General features: G+C 47.4%; 1 long non-coding RNA gene across 1 annotated transcript; it reads right to left on the bottom strand.

Moving 5' to 3' along the window:
* Positions 1–3,409: 3,409 nt before the first annotated feature.
* On the bottom strand, positions 3,410–16,490 carry LOC121144031. The gene is made up of 3 exons (XR_005881375.1): positions 16,354–16,490; positions 4,828–5,013; positions 3,410–4,677 (listed from the first exon to the last, which is right to left on the bottom strand). It is a non-coding gene; the product is annotated as an uncharacterized LOC121144031 (long non-coding RNA).
* Positions 16,491–17,003: the final 513 nt, after the last annotated feature.

Raw genomic sequence — 17,003 nt, 5'->3', positions numbered from 1 at the left:
AGAATAATAGATAAATAAAAACACCACGTAAAGATGGAAAATACACAGAGAGTCTGGACACAGTGTGCTATTGTGTTTTTCAGTTGTTCAATTGCTAAGGAAAGAACAACAAATGCCGAAATATACTTGATTATCAATGCTGCTGAATTAATCCAACTTATATCTTTTGAAAATGCCTTGACCTCAAAATTTAAATATAAGCATATGTTACTTTGCAAAAGGGATTTTATTTGTGTTTCCACAGAAAATTAAAAGCTGTGAATTCCTTCCAAACTAATATGGTTTGATGAAGCAAGACACCCTGAAGCAGTGTCCCAGGCAGTCTAGCATCTGAAAGAGCTGGTATGATGCAGACTACAAAAACAAGGACCTGGCCAGGTTCCTGTTGTTTTGTCATGATGCCCATGGTATGGACAGTGCCCCCAACCAGCAGGAAGCAGTTTGGGATGAACAACGCCCAAACTCCCAAATATTGTTTATAAATTTTTGTTTTCACTTAAATTGGGTTGCTTATAAATGGTTAATGATCACAACCAATCTCTTTTTAAAGGTAAAAGGGAGATTATGGTATAGAAATGCATGCTTTATATTGGAATGGATTTTCATTTATTGATACAAATTTAAGATCAATTTTGTGATATAAATATATTTTTCTCTTCTTGTTTAGGTATTGTGTTTGTATAACTCATTTAAAAATGTAATGTATAATTAAACACAGATTAGATATTTACCTATAATAGTCAAAACTTACAGTTAGGTCTTATAGATATAAAGAAATGTATTTAAGATAGATAGATAGTCTTTAAACCTTTCAAAGACCTTCAGAAAATGGCATTTAAAATGGTTTAGGGATTTTCACAACTGCTCCTGGCACACCAACTACATCTGAGAGGAAGATGGGCATTGAAGAAACTCTTCATGGAGTTTGCCTTTGACATGGCAAAACTAGCCATTTGGGCAAGACACTGCTCTTGCCTGGACTGTTTGACTGTTGCTGTATAATCTGGACATGGAGGACCCACAGGAAAGTGACTGATGAACTCGATGGAACAGTCCTAAAGGGTTCCTGTTTCATGGAAGAGTCTGCCAGACTTTCTGCAGGACACAGAAAAATGACCGACAAACTGCCAATGCAGATGGATAGTTTAAAATTTCCTGCTTTGCTGAGAAGTCTGCCAGACACACTGTGGTCTATGGGGTGAAGATGGATGTCCCAACATTGCAGAGGAACTTCGGATGACTGTCCAAATAGCGAGATGTCTCTGCCAATTCTAGTGTTTTTAATATTATCATTCTGTGATCTTTGATGGAGTTGAAGGCAGATAGTTATAGTTATAGTTTTCCTCAGTTATGATAAAAGATAAGTTACATATAAGACTTTAGACTCACACAGATAGGATAAATGATAAAATACTTTCTATCTTTAAATCTTACTAAATGTTAATGGACTAAATATTGTAACTATGTTCTTATTTGATAACTGTTCTGTTATATATAATTTGACTATGTTAAAGTTAAAACCTTTCTTTTTATTTAGACAGAAAAAAGGAGATGATGGGGGAAGTCCTCCTGTGTATATGCTGTCTTATTGGTTTATTAAATAAAGCACTGTTGGCCAATAGGGAAGCAAGACAGATGGGACTAAGAGTTGAGGAGGATTCTGGGAAACAGAGGCACAGTCAGTCACGATGTAGGACACCAGAGGAGTAAGAGGTCCGGACCCTTTTCTCCAGTAAGAGAAATACTCAGACTAGCAGTTAAGGGTTAATAATTAAGTCAGAGCTAGTTGATGATAAGAAACCAAGCAAGCAGCCAGTAGCTTCATAATTAATACAGTGTTTTGTGTGTTATTTGAAGACTGAGACAGCTACAGGACCCAGACGGCTGGCGGGAAGACTACACATTAAAAAAACACACACACACATGAGGCCAGGTTTCCATGAGGATAGCAATAGATTGATCATATGACCATGAATGCTGACTGGAAGACGCTTGTGTTCATTCTTTTTAAAAAATATATTATTTGGGATCTTGGGGGAAGGGGCTGGAGAGATGGCTCAGGGCACTGGCTACTCTTTCACAGGACTGGGATTTGATTCCCAGTACCCGTGTGGATGCTCACGACTGTGTGTTAGCTCCATTTCCAGGAGATCCAACACCCTCTTCTGACCTCTGAGGGCACCAGGCACGAACACAAGCATACACATATGGGGTAGGGGTGGCAAAACACAAACTCAAAATGAAGTAAGAATTTTAAATTCTTTTGTAAACACATTTTAAAAGAAAAGCAGTAAAGCTGAAGAGGGCCCCACTCTTCTGCATTCCCGCCTCTACTTTCAAGGGAGCAAATCTTAGAATTCCAGTTAGGGGTCCTGATAGGTATGGTCAAAAGCTCTGTCCTCACATAAGGAGAGGGTTTAAAAAAATCAACCAACTATTCCCAGATATTTAGGGCAGTAAGTTACTTCTAGAAGACTAAGACAATGGAGAAAAATACCTTTTCTTTAAAAAGTAAAAGAGGGACAGTCAGGGCAATAAAAAAATAGCTCATTAAAATAGTTTTATCTGAATCCTCAACCTTATCTTTCTTTTTTAACTCTAATTTTCTTTTTATAGTTTTCTCAATATCTAGCCCCCCTTTCTATCCTCATAATTGTGCAATTTCTCTCCCTGTTCCTTGTCCTCCACACTGCGGGAGATTGGCCACAGCTGGTGGTGACCCTCTTCTCTACCGCCGGTTTGCATGTAAATCATGAACAGACAGTGTGAGTCGTTTTGGGAATTCCCCATCCTCCCAGGATCCTCCCCCACCACATACATCTTCATCACTGGATTTCAAATTTAGATAATGTACAGGAAGAGATAAGAACTATTTTTTCCCAGCATCTTTCCTCCCATCGAAAATTCACCATTCCACCAAATAGGAAAGGAATGAGATAGTTAGGATTATTTTTTCCCCTTACAAAGTGTGCATACTGAGGCCCAAGAGGCAGGACATGCCAGATGTTGTAAGTGCATGACTGCTCAGTCCCTTTGGCCACACATGCTGACGTCATGAAGTTGGGAAACCTGACTCAGGAGTCGCCATCCCGTGTGCTGACAGAGCAGCAATTGCCCTGGGTCAATCCAGCCAGCCCCTCACTCAAGCCTGGCTGAGCGTGTTTGTGAGTAGGGGTCAGTCAGAGGGGACTAGGGAGTTAGGACTGTTTCCAGCCATTCTAGAAAGCACGGAAAGGCTAAGGGTTCATGGCAGTGAAGACCTTGTGTGAGGATGCAGAAGAAGGGTTGGCGATGCCGTTGCTCCCCGAGTGTCTGAACTTCATCCCGAGTGAATGTGGCACCTTGGGCACACATTTCTAAAATGACTGAGAGGAAGGTCAAAACGAGAGGAATCAAGGAAGGGTATGGCTCTGTTTACTGTGACATCTTTATGGACATTACAATGGGAATTAGTCATCACTTTCTATAAAAATGAACCGAGACATAAGAGGGAACACAGTTTTAAATAGCGTCTCCAGGCTCAGCTTGTTCCTGGCTGAGGCCAGTTATGATCAGTTCCTGCTCTGCCCTATGCTCTGGTTCCCAGCCTAAGTGGTGCTTTTCCACATTTACACCAAGCGTTTTTTAAAAAAAAAAAAGTCAGAAGATTGAGCTCTGTGCTCATCGCCTCGCCCTTCATACACCTTTGTAAAACAACAGCATCCTCTCCCCTGGCTCTACGAACAGTCCTGGAACAGTCCAGTGCTGCCTTTATCCCCTAGAGACAGGGAAACCCACCCTCTCGGGCTCCCACTGAGTGACAGTGCCAGGGACACCGACTGACTCCTTAAGCTGACTGCTTCCCTGTTAGCCTAGTTCCCAAGCAGGTTTGGCCACAGTCACCCAGGAACTGGGTTGTAAATGCAGGCTCCAGGCTCCAAACTCCGCAAACCCAGGTGGACCTTGCTGTACTTTCAGTGAGCAACCAGGTGAGACAGGTGAGTTGCTAAGTCACTAGGCTGCCGAAACAGCTGCCTGGGAACTCCTTCTGCAGCCCACTTCTGCTTGGCTTCCTCCCCTGCTGCCCCTACTCAGCAGGTGCAGACATTTGCTAACAGAAGTTCTTTGCTGCAGAGCATTTTTACAACTAGCTTTCTGCAGAACCGTAAAAAACAAAAGAGATGAACTTAAATACAGCCAAACAATTTTTACCAGAGCAGTAAAGTCGTTTCCTTGTTGAGCTCAGTTTGGGGCAGATCTGAGAGGCCCTGTTCATTCTGGACGATTAGGCAAGTTTAGCCTCCACCCAGTTGGTGTTCAGGACTGACCCTGCAGGAGACCTGAACCACCAGGTGAGATCGACTGTCCCTGGCACTTTTCAGACCTGAGTCCCCAGGGCTGGGAGGGCTGCTGGCAGAGAGCCTAGTGCCCAGTTGACTTTATGATGTGTTGCCTGGTGGTGTTCCCAGCTCTACAACATGGGTGGTCTGCATGCTGGCGGGGTCCAAGGCTGCGGGAGTTCACAGTCCCCTCTGGGGAACATGACGAATGGCTTCGCTGACAAAAAACGTGGTCTGCTTTCCATCCCAGAGCCATGAAGGGTTTCGTTTTCAAAGCAGGAAAACAAACCACAGGAACCAGACACAACACACACAGGCCACAAACGATACGGCCATTTTCCCATCTCAGACAAGGGACCTGCAGAGGTGAAAGAAAAATGGCTTTGTTGGAATTCTTTGATGAAAAGCAAATCCACACAACCTGCAGTGTTGTAATGAGACCCTGCTCGCTTTCCATCGCGGACCTTCCCCTGACCCGGTGGACTCAATCTCCAGCGGGCTGGCCTACCTCAAGTTGGTCTTTTCCGAGATTCGGAGCTGCACTTCCTGCCAGGAGTTTCCCGGGGACCCCAGCGAGACGAGTGGGGCAGAGCCTGGAGGACAGCGCCCTCAGCTCCTGTGGGTGTGCTTAGCAGAAGCAGTGCTGTACTCCATGCCATGGCTGAGTCAAGCTGGGCTCCACAATGGTGAGGAGCTGAGATTGGAAGACAAGGAACTACAGTAAGAGGCAGGGCAGTGAGCCTTGTGGACACAGAGGACTCCATGAGCAGGTGTGGGAGGGTACAGGGCCCCCACGCAGACCTTCCAGGTCTGAAGGCTGTCTTGGTGTTGGTGTGAGGCCAATTCGGGAGGTGGGGAGTGGCTGGTACGGAGGACCTGGAGGGCCACTGCTCTCAAGGTGTGTCCTAGGGAAAGAAGCTTCAAGGGGTAGTGGGAGTGTGTGTGTGCAGAAGTGAGTGCAGCTCGACCGGTGGAGTGTTGGTTTAGGATACACAAGGCCCTGGATTTGATCCTCAGCGTGGCATAAACTGAGAATGCTGGTATGCGTGCCGACCCAGAACTCAGGAGTAAAAAACGGGGGAGCAGAAGGTCAAGTGAATGTCCGGCTTTATAGTGAGTTCAAAGCTGGCCTGAGCTAGAGACTGTTTTTAAAAAAACAAACTAGTGAAGTAAATAAACACATAAATAACTTTAAAAAGGAAAAAAAATCCCCTACTGTTCAGGCAGATGTGATGACTGGAGCAATTGAAAGTACTAAGCAGGTTATCAAAGAGACAAACTGTTTGAGAGGACATGACCACAACACTAAATGAGGCAGGAGCAGGTCTACCTCAGCGACTCGGAGCAGCACCGGGCACGGCCTCCCCCAGTGAATATGGGCCTCTTTGGAGAACTCAGGAAAGCACGAAGCCCATTGAAAATTGTGAGCCCAGCTGCTGTGGAGAAAAATGCTCAGAGCAGTGGGTTTTTCTCCTTCCCTTCCCTTCTCTTCCCTTCCCTTCCCTCCCCTCCTCTCCCCTTCCCTTCCCTCCCCTCCTCTCCTCTCCCCTCCCCTCCCCTCTCCTCTCCTTCCCTTTCCTCTCCTTACCTTCCTTTCCCTTCTCTTACTTTTTCTTCCTCCCTTCTTTCATTTCTCTCTCTCTTTCTTTCTCTCTTTCTTCTTTCATAGGATTATTTCCCCTGTTTGTATTCTCTTGGAACTCTCCTTCTGTAGGTCTTGCACTCAAACTCTCTCTCCCTCTCTGCATTTCTCTTGCAAGCACTGGTGCATGTGTGTGTTAAAATGTGGGAAATTCTGTGATCCCTTACAAAGGCTTTTACATCACTCATTTCCCCATAGAATTGACAGAGGTGAGAAGCTGTGGAAAGATCGGGGTTTTGGTACCAGACAAACTTGGAATGAAACTGTCCACATTTGCAGATGTTACCCAGGTGAGGGGCTGGTTGTATTGCCTTGGGCACTATTTCCTGAAAACTGTGCAGGACTATTTGACTGTTGGGAGTGACATATTTAAATATGGAGTACTCAGTAGGCATCCAATCGATAGTAAGGTGAAGTCTGGAGTGTGCGACTGTGCCCTGAAGCTTCCCCACATCATTCTTCATCACGGTAAACAACAGACCCAGCACATCCTCCAACAGGTGAAATTCTCTAGAAAGAAAACTTTAGCAAATATCAGTGTGGAATTTATTCATGTTTTATTTAATTACTTGGGGGCATTTAATGAAAGAATGAATTATTAAATGAGAACATTGATTGTTCCCTGTGTATAGCAAGATGATCTCCTGTGTATGCTTAAAATAGCTCCATAAAATATAGAGCAGGTCACTGTAAATTAAAGAAAGGAAGGAAAATGGAGTGAGGATTGAAAATACAATTTAGTCTGTACGTCTGCACGAAATGATGGCCACACCCCCAGGATCCTGCGTCCAGGCCTTCCAGCTGTCTGGACTGGTGCTGAGTGCTGCTGCAGAGGCTGGAGGAAGGTTAGTGCTGAGTGGGGGGGCCAAAGGAGGCCACACTCTTTGATTAGCTGATTCTTTGGTTCCTTGGCCTGGCTCCGCCCTGCCCCAAGCCCCACCCTTGCTCTTCGACCCTCGCAGTGTGTCCAGTTGAGATGCTAGAAGGGATAAAAGGGATGGAGGGCAGAGGATTCCTGTCACCTTGATCCTTTCAGCTGAGGCTCCTGTCCCTTCACCGGGGGTCTCTCCATGACTCGTCCCTTGCAGCTTCTGAACACCTGTTTCCTTATAGCCAAGAGCAGTAACACTTCCATGTCCCCAGCCCAAAAGCTGCACCATCCCCCATGGTTTGCCCCAGACTCCCTTGACAAATAGGGAGTGTTTCTCTGTCCCTCCAGCCAGCTCCCAAATGATGACACAGAGACTTCTTACTAATTATGAAAGCTTGGCCTGTAGGTTGCACTTCTTTCTAACTAATTCTTAAAACTTAAATTAACCCATTTCTATTACTCTCTGTCTTGCCACGTGGCTTGTGGCTGTTACCTCTCCTCCTGTCTGTTGTGTTTCCTCTGCATCTGACAGGCGACTCCTCCTTTTTCCCAGCATTCTCTCTGCCTCCAAAATCCCGCCTAGCTATTCATTCAGCTTTTTATTAAACCAATCCAAGTGATATGTCTCCACAGTGTACAAACAGATCATTCCTTTTTTTTTTTTTTTACGCTAAATCCTTCTGGAGTTTTAGTTTGTGTGTGCCATCTGTCCTTGTCAGGACCTCCACTGAGGTGGATGGCACTGATGTGAGCAACAGAGTATCTCTGTTATCAAAGGCTGAGAGTGCTGGAGGGAAGGGGACCAGGAAGGGAGATGGAAACCCAGAGAGCAGTGCTGCAAGGGTGGAGGAAGGGAGGGAGGGAGTGAGAAGTAGGATTGGTTGGAAAGTGAGAGAAGATTGTTTCAAAATAAATTTAATTTAAAAAAGAAAAAACTAAAAGTGAAAAATAAAATCGAAAGAGTGGATAGGCGGTGCTGAGGGAAGCTGGGCCTGTGAGCCACGCCAAGACGCTGCGGCCCTGGGGCAGTGGCAAGGATGACGGCGGTATTCAGGGCTTGGGTGAATTGAGCTCTGCGGTATCAGAGAGCTTCTGCGCTTCATTGTCCTGAGATGTGACCTCAGAGTTGGTGGTGTCGTCTATGTAAGCCAGTGTGTAAAGTTATTAATCAGCCACATGCCACACATTCCCAAAGAGTAAGCTTTGCTACAGACCCAGACCTCACTCAGAGTGCTGGGAAATAGGATAGTGTAGGTCCATTTTATACAGTGAGCAATCATGCTCACCAAAGTCAAGAAATTTGCCTGAAGCAGCAGCGGAACAGTTTTTCTGTCACCAGTGAGCATCCTGGTTAGTGTTTTGTCAACTCAGCACAAGCTGGAGTCATTTTGGAAGAAGGAACCTTAGTTGGCTGGACTGTAGGCAAATCTGTAGGGCATTTTCTTGGCCAGTGACTGATATAGGAGGGTCCAACCCACTATAGGCAGTGTCATCTCAGGGCCAGTGGACCTGGGTTGTATAAGAGAATGAACTGAACAAGTCATGGGGACAAGCTAGTAAGCAGTATCCTTCCATAGCTTCTGATTCAGTCCCTGCCTCAAGTTCCTGTCCTGGCTTCCCTCGGGGATGGAGTGTGACCTGAGAGTTGTTCATTGAAATAAGCCCTTTCCTCCCCACCCTTTTCTTTGTGGTGCTTTACCACATCAATAAAAACCTACACAAAGACACTGGCAGTAACTCTATTTCTGAAAAAGAACCCTTTTCTGGAACGATCTGTGAGTATGTCCAATAAGTAGTTGAAGTATGCTCACATACTTTTGTGTTCTGTTCCTTTTTCTGGGACAAACCTTACCAACCCTGCACCTCCCACCAGAAGGCTGAATAGAGCAAAGGAGAGCACCCCTCCCTCCCTCTCTCTCTCTTTCTGTCTCTCTCCTCCCTCTTGCTCGAAGGTCAGGAATCCAGGAGTGAGACAATGAGCTACAAAGAAATAATATTCACCACTGTCCTTACCATTGTCATTGTCATCATCAATAACACCATGGCCCAGATGGAAGAATATTCAAGAGAATGCATTTATTCCAAACAGTGTAGATGAAAAGAAACACGGAAGGCAGCTGGGGTCTCCCTCGGGGTCTTTGTCAGCCCCTTGCTTGTTTGAGCTTCAGTCCGGGCACATGCACAGCAGGACAGTTAGTGGGTCAACTCCTCAGCTAGGCTGCTGGTGAAGCCAAGGAAGCACAGTCTAGTCCTGCAGACCACGCACACGCCAGGTGGCAAGAGTCTCTTTCATTGATTTTTTTCATGCCATCTATTTTGATCATCTTCTTTCTCCTTCCTAAACTCTTCCCAGATCCCTCCTCCCTATGACCCCAACTTCTTCATGTTCTCTCTCTCCCCTCTTCTGTCTCCCCTTCTCTCAAATGCACTCACACAAAAATGAAAATCAAAACAAACGAGCCCCCAGTAAGACAGAAAATGCGAAGCCAAAACAAAACCCACGGAGTCTGCTTCGTGTTGACCAACCACTTCTGGGCATGGGGACTGTCCTGGAGTGTAGCTGATATACTCAGTGACACCCAGTTGAAGAGAACTAATTTCCCCTTTCCTCGCAGGTACACTTGCAATTAACTTTTTTCAGACAACATCCCATCCCATAGGAGGGGGAGTGGACATAGAGTCTCCTAACTTTCAATGCCACTAGCTAGCCTCCCGCCGTCTTGAGTGCTATCTCAGTGGCCATGTTCCAGACCCAACGTGCTAATATTTTCTTTCCATTTCCAAGAGCCATTTCTTCACCCGCTTTCCACTGGAATGCCCACCACCCGCCCTGGGAAGAATAGTCACATGTGTTAGCCAGAGGCAATAATAGTGCTGTTCTGTGCACTGCCCTGTTCCTGCTTCCAGAATTCCTGCCTTGGCATTCCTTATTGGTGAACTGTGATGTGGAGTTGTAAGCTGCAATACTCCCTCTCCCAGCCCAAGTTGCTTTGGGCTCTGGTGTCTGTCTGCAGAGAAGTAAAGCAGGACAGCATGCACAAGGGCCACAGTCAGATTCCCCAGTACCACAAGAGGAAAGAGAATGTGTCTCTTGTTGGTTGTAGATTTGGGGAAACACAGCACCATGGCTACTGGCATTCCTTAAACAGCTAAGGGCGCTGTTCTTCCCAGGGCAGCTGAGAGGGGCACACCCCGTCCTCATTCTCATCCTCCAATCTCATTCTTTCTCAGATGAAGAGGAAGGGGCAGCAGAGCCTTCGCACAAGGTGAGTGGGTGCAAAAGGCTGCAAGTTGGGTTGCAGGTCAGTAGTGAAGCACTTGCCTAGCCTGTGTGAGGTCCCAAGATCCATCTGTGGTACCACAAAGAGAAACGTTTCATGTCTTTAGAGCCATTCCAGTACTCAGTAAGGTCAGTTCAAGGTTACCCTTGGCTACATAATGAGGTGTTTAGACCTGGCTACATGAAACCTTGTCTCAAAAAATACAAATCAGAGAGAAAGATAGAGACAGAGAAAGATTCAGGTAGGCCCTTTTATAAAATACGCAGTTAGGAGACAGTTGAGTGTGTGTAATCTGCCAACTGTGAAGACTGGAGGAAAACCCACCGTCCTCTCGTGGCCCTATGTGGCCAAGGAAAAGGCTAGCCTGCGGCAAGCCGGACTGAGGAAGGATGGGTCTGTGAGGATGGCACTCAGGATAAAACACAAACCTGACTGAGCCCAGCCTTCAACACATCCACCAGTGTAACACCAGCACAAACCCAGCTTTCCATAAAGACAATGGACGCGTTGTCTGAACCCACCAAACCGCCCTTCGCTCCGGCAACACGGATCTCTCTCATCCTGTGCAGCGAAACTCAGCCCAATCTTATCGAACTAAATTGATTTATGAGAGGGAAAAAAAAACCTAAAAAGGGAAGCAGTAAAATAATGATATTAATTCTAATAACGCATTGACTGGTGCTCATATAAATCACTCTCTCCACTCAGATTGATTTCAAAAGAGTAAAAAGTCCACGCACAAACCCATCTCCAGCCGCCCAGACAGCTGCCAGGGCCTGCCTGTGTAGCTAGAGCTCAGGGGAGGAGTGGGGGTCTGCTAGAAGCAGTTCATCGGAATCTTGCCTGGGAAAAGCCTGTGGGATCAGCCCAGAGGTGCTGTGGAATTGGCCACACACGCAAAAGCTGCCGCATCTGAACACTTTTGGCAACTCATGAAAGCCCCTTTCCTAGAGGCCACTTGAGTGTCCAAACAAAAGGGGATTTTTGTTAGTGAAAGCTGGAAAGAGTAACCCATCCCAGGATCAGGCTAATAGGGCCTGGCCTGTTCAAAGGCAGCGCTTAGCGGGCCAGGGTTGGAAGTGTTGCTGGCAGGGACCTGGACGAGCGCGAGGACAGCCAAGCACGGCTCACAAGGCAAACCGCCGGTTCAGGGCTGATTCCTTCTGAAAAGCCCGTGTGGCCCACCTCGAGGCCAGAGCTTCTGCTCAGTCTTCCACACAGGACCGATGGAGAGAGCCAGGGCTTGTTTCTGCCTCTCCTGGACCCCTTTCTTCTCTCCAGACTCCATGCCCCACCCACAAAGCTAGGGCTGGTCTGGGAACAGCCATCACTCTCTCGAGTTTGCAGGGTGTTGACAAGCCTGGGCCAGCGAGCCCGGGAGGGAAGCAGAGAAGGCCGTGCTGTGGAAACAAGGCCTCGGAGGCCTCCTTTATCGCGCCAGGGTGGTTGCCTGAACAAAGTGCTTCAGCCGCTTGCTTCGCAGAAGAGCCTTGCTTTCTGCAGTATCATGCCAGTCTGTGCTGGAGCAGAGCACGGCAGGCCCTGATCCAGGGCACCAAGAGTGCCCAGTAATTTCAATTTCAGATAAACAATGGGTGATGGCTTAATATGGTTGTCTTAACAACTGTAGAGAAAGTAGTTGTTGTAAAAGATCCATCGTATGAAATTTGAATTGAACTGAGTAGCTGCTGCTTCTTAGGCTAAGCACAGTCCTTAGACCCTCCCCCCTCCTTCCATCACCTCCTTCAGAGAAGGACAAATGGGACCTGTGAGGATGAAGCCACATTTTTATGTTGCATCATATGATGCTATGGGTAGACTTTGAAATGGCCCCACTGGCTGGTGTTTGGGATGCTAGGTCCCCAGCTGATAGCACTGCTGGGAGAAGCCATGGAAACTTCAGGAGGTGGGGCCTATTTGGAAGAAGCAGGTCACCAGGCATAGGTCCTGAGGGGTCTATTAGTCCTGGCCACTTCCTGTCTTTCTCTGATCCCTGGTTTCTGGGAGAGGAACTGAAATGGCCCACCATGCCTGCCCCACCATGATAGACTCTGCATGAGCCAAAATAAGCTTGTTCTACTAAATCATCTGGGGTAGGGATTTTCATCACAGTGACAACAAGTCACTACTACACAGGGCAGAGAAGGTGGTTTGCAAATGTAATTAAGGTTACTAACTAGTTGGGTTTGAGTTCATCAAAAGGAGATTATCTTGGGGCCCTAACCTAACCACATCAGCCTTATAAATCTGTGCCCAGAGACCAGAAATAGAACAAGTCAAGGGCTCCAAGAATTTGAGAATTGTTCTGGGGCCTTAGAGTTACAGGATGCTGGTATGGCAAAGCCACAGAGCAGGGACTAGCGGTCAGTCTCTATCAGCTGAGACCTACCCCTAATTAACAGTCAAGTACTTTGGTCTCACCTCAAAAAAAGGTGGATTCTGCCAACAACCTGTAAGAGCCTGAAAGAGGACCCTGAACCCAGATAAGCAGATTAGATACAGGCCTGGCCTCCACTTTGGTTTCATCTTTGGGAGACCCCAAGCATAGCACTCATCCAGACCACGGTGGACACCTCCTACACCCGGAAACAGGTCTAGACAATATGTGTTCAAGCTACTAAATCCATGTCAACATCTTATACCACAATAGTAACTAACAAGTTTGCCAAATGTGCTCCTCCGTCTGTATCCTGTGGTTTTCAAAACATATTTGTAGGGGTCCCCAGATTAGGTCACCAGGATGGAAAAGGAAATGGAGGGACACAGAGACCAAGATACAACAGATAAATTCATGGTAGCAACTTGGCCCAAAAGCAAGGTCAGGGGGGCACATCATCACGTGGTCTGCTGCGTGGCTTGTGCCTTGACACCTTAGCTAGATCCATGGACTGACTCCTTTCTGTCTGTCTTCTATGTCTCTGTCTCTCCCTCTCCTACACACTTTCCTTTCTAGGAAAAGAGGGAAGGAGGAGCCCATCACTTGTTTCCAAAGACAAATACAATTGCTATTTATAAATAAGTGTGCTATCAGCCAGAGCCTTAAGAACTTGAGTAGTCTGTGCAAGATACACGTGGGTGCGCAGGTAGGGAGGGGGTTGGCATGGATATAGGCAGAGATGCTGAGCCTCCCAGCCAGGGCCCTCCCTGAACACTGCCTTAGCTTTTGCTCCGGTGGAGTGGAGAAGTTTGGCTGTCTTCTGAGAGGGTCAGATGACCTTGCGGTATTTTTCAGATAGCCAAATCTCCAGATGTTCTCTGCGTATCGATTCCCCTCAACTTGCCTCCCAGTGGCTTCTTAGGTCCCTCTGGCCTTTGCACTGCTCTTGAAAGTGGCCAAAGAAAACTCTTAGGTGTCAGCCAGTCAGCATGGAGAGGTTCTCTTTCATCCCCTGAGTGTCTGGAGATGTGAGTTTAATGAGAGGCATCGACCTTTAAATTATACAAATGGACCTCTTTAGCAATCCCTTCCCTCCCCAGTCCATACCCACCCTCAGCTTTTAATCTTCTCAATTATATTTCCTTTCCATTGATTGCTACTTTGCCAACTTTCAGACTGAGCGTGCAGTAAAACCTCAGCTGCCAGGTAATGCGATTTCTTTTCCAGCCTGACGCCTGCATATCACCTCGTGAGGGGCCCACAGCCGCCCCCTCCCCAAGTCTTTGGGGTCTTGGCAGGTCCGTTGTCCTTGATTGCTTTTGCAAGATGGCTCCTTCCATCCAAAGATTGGAGCTCATGGTTAGGAAGCCGTAGAGCTGCAAGCCTCAAAACCGAAGTGGATTTGTATGCTGGCAGGTGCGGGCGGGGCAGTGAGGGTCTCTGGCCCTGACCGCCAGGCCTGGGAGTAGGCAGGTGCTGCTCCTGGGAGCAGGGAGCCCTTGGTCGCTTTCTCAACTCTGCTCTGACATTTCCAGCGACCTTCATTGAACCACTTAACTTTCTATGCTTCTCTTTGGTGCCATCTGTAAGGGCAAAGACAATGGCACTTGTCTGTGGAAACGCTTTGAGGGATAGTGCATAAAAGACGCAATGTAAAAGCAAGAGATGAGCGCAGCTTCCCATAAAGAGCCCCTTGTTTTCATCTGCAAGAGGCCGTATTTGAAGGCGAAGACGAGAAATTGAGAAATTTCCTTGACATCTGAGGCCAGGCAGAGGAGGTGGCTCAGGACCAGTGAGAAATCCTTTCTGTGGCTGGGGGCTCCTGAGAGGCTGCCGGGATGTGAGCTCAGCAAGGGGCATGCTGGGAATTGGCTGGCAAACAAACAATTCTGGGGTCTCTGCACCCAGGAGCACCGAGGGCCATATCTGGAATAGCCAAGCAGCCTAACAAGAAGCGAGGGCGTGTGGGAGCGGTTACAGGGGGATGGGGCTGTGGGGGGGGGCTGTGCGGGCGCCTCCCCTCCCTGTGATTTACCGGCATTGACGTGGGGATTCAGGGAGGAGGAGGGAGAGTCAGAGAAGTTTGGGGACATTTTCAAAACTGGAGGTCGTTCAGAGGAAATTACTCAATAAAAACCAGGTTTCTTTAACTGAATAGATCAATTTACAGCTCATAAGGTGGAAAAAGTCTGAGACTTCAAGATTCTGGCTGGGTGGGTCTCCTACGGTTTCCTCCCTTGGCAAAGGCGCTGTGGCTTTGGCTCTCCCACCCTGGGTACCCCTTCGGCAGCCTTCGGGCCAGCATTTTTCTCTCATCTTGTTTCCTTCTCGAGAGCTCTGCTACTTACTTTTTTTTTTTTTTCTGGTTAAGATTCTTTCCCTCCTCTCTTCCTCCTCCAGGCTTCCCACTTGCAGCTCCCACCTCCCCGCAGCCCTCTCAGAGAGGCCGTGTCAGCTTTGCTGTCCTGATGACAGGGATTCTTCTGAGCCCTCCTCGGCTGCCCCCTCCCCGCTGCTGAGCTCAGCATTCCTCCCCACTCTGGTTTCCCTCCCGGTCCCTAAAGCCTTTCCTGCCCCTGGCCACGGTTGGTTTTCCTTTGTACCCCTGGCACCTCTGTTCTCCCTCTCTGTCTCTTGCCCTCCGGACTTGCCCATACGGCCAGTCTCATCAGTTCCTGTTCTGATTTCATTCTTCAGGAGCTTTCCCTAACGCCAACCCCCCCCCCCAGACTGAACTTCTTCAAGTTGGATGCTAACTATGTCGATGTTGGGAGGCAAGACCAGGGTAAGATGGACAGGCCAAAAAGGACCATTCATCCATTCATGTATCCCTCATCTATCCTTCTGTCCTTCTCTCTCTCCTCTACCTGCCCGTCCACCCACCTCTCTAGCCATCCATTTTTGTGGCCATTCACCCGTGGCAATCAAAACCAGGCATAGTTTTGATCTACAGAGTTCAGCGGGAGAGGCAGAACATCAATACTCACACATTAAAATGCAAATCTATGGCAGCCGCTGAGGAGAAGTATATGGTACCAAGAGAGATCATTCCATTTGGGATTTGGCTGGCTTAGGACGAGGGAATTAAATAGAGACCTGAAGGCTTTGAGGGAATTCTGCACGGAAACTCCTTGGTAAAGATTGCCCTACCCATGCCTAACAAATCTCCTCCCAGTTGTAGGCCAAAGATGCTCACTCTTCCAGTTCAAGTCAGGGCTATTGTGTCAAAAATTAAAAAAAAGAATACATTTTATGAAAAACTAAGAGTTACTTAAAATATTCAGAGTCTGGTATCACAGGCATCAATGCTTCCCTGGGTACAGACCTTACAGAGCCGTGGTTCTCAACTTCCTAATGCCGTGGCCCTCTAATACAGCCCCTCATGTTGTGGTGAGCCCCAACCATGACATTATTTTGCTGCTATTTCATAACTATACTTTTGCTACTGTTATGAACCATAATGTAAATATCTGATATACACCATATCTGATATATGATCACTGAAGGGGTCACGACCCACAGGTTGAGGACACTATTTTCGAGGTTAGAAGGAGCACTTAGCATCTGGGAGGGAAGGGTGTGAGGAAGAGAATCACCTTCCGGAAGATCTCTTTGGGGGGGTGTCTCTGCGGGCTTGGGAACACAGTGCATCCCTAACTGGTCCAGAAAGCCGCCCTTCTTCCCTGGGAGTTCAGTGCTTCTATAAACCCAGGAGACCGGACAGCTGTAGAAACCTATCACCTCTCTTCCCCATCTCCCCGGCATCAGTCACAGATCCAAAGCAGCCACTGGGTTTCATGGTTTGATGGCCTCGTAATTGTTATTGGAACCTGCCGTGGATGGATTTACGGTAATGAACTCACCTGACGGCAAAGCCGCCTCAGGAGTCTTCACGGCAGGATCTTTCTTGAGTGAAGATATTAGAAAACCACTCCGTTAAAGGAAAAGCAATACTCACTTGTGACTTTAAGTTTAGGACAAACGCTGTTTGGGATTTGCTGTTGGCCTCTAACTTTAAATGCTATGTTGGCCTGTTGCTAGCCTACAAGGGTTTTGGCCAAGGCTTTGTTTATTTTGGCATCAAATGTATGTATCACAAGCAGTTTGTATATCTCTGGGCATGTGTGTATGAGCCTGTATACGTTATAAACTCCAGAACTTTTGAACACAAGGCTTCATGCTCTCTTAACAGATTCTTCTGGCCCAGAATACTTGCAACTGGCAGGCAGGGTGGCCATGTGCATTAACGAATTGCTTTCAGGTCACCCCACCCATTACAGCCACTCTTTGGCTTGGTCAGACTTGGCATTGAGTTCTCTGGCCTCTCTGGATTCCTGTCCTATTGAGTTATGGGCGAGGGAGGTGGCTCCTGCCAAGGATAAGGGGCTCTGGGGACAGTGGGTGCTTTCTGTAGCACCTCCATCTGTAGGCAAATCCTCAAGAATGCTTAGGATAGGGAGTTTGCTTCTAGCAGGGCACAAAGGCTCCATGTTTTTTGTGGCTTGGCATTAAG

This window comes from Mesocricetus auratus, unplaced genomic scaffold (genome assembly GCF_017639785.1).
Source record: "Mesocricetus auratus isolate SY011 unplaced genomic scaffold, BCM_Maur_2.0 Super-Scaffold_100014, whole genome shotgun sequence".
In the NCBI taxonomy this organism is placed as follows: Eukaryota; Metazoa; Chordata; class Mammalia; order Rodentia; family Cricetidae; genus Mesocricetus; species Mesocricetus auratus.
This window is presented reverse-complemented; position numbering and strand designations above follow the sequence as displayed.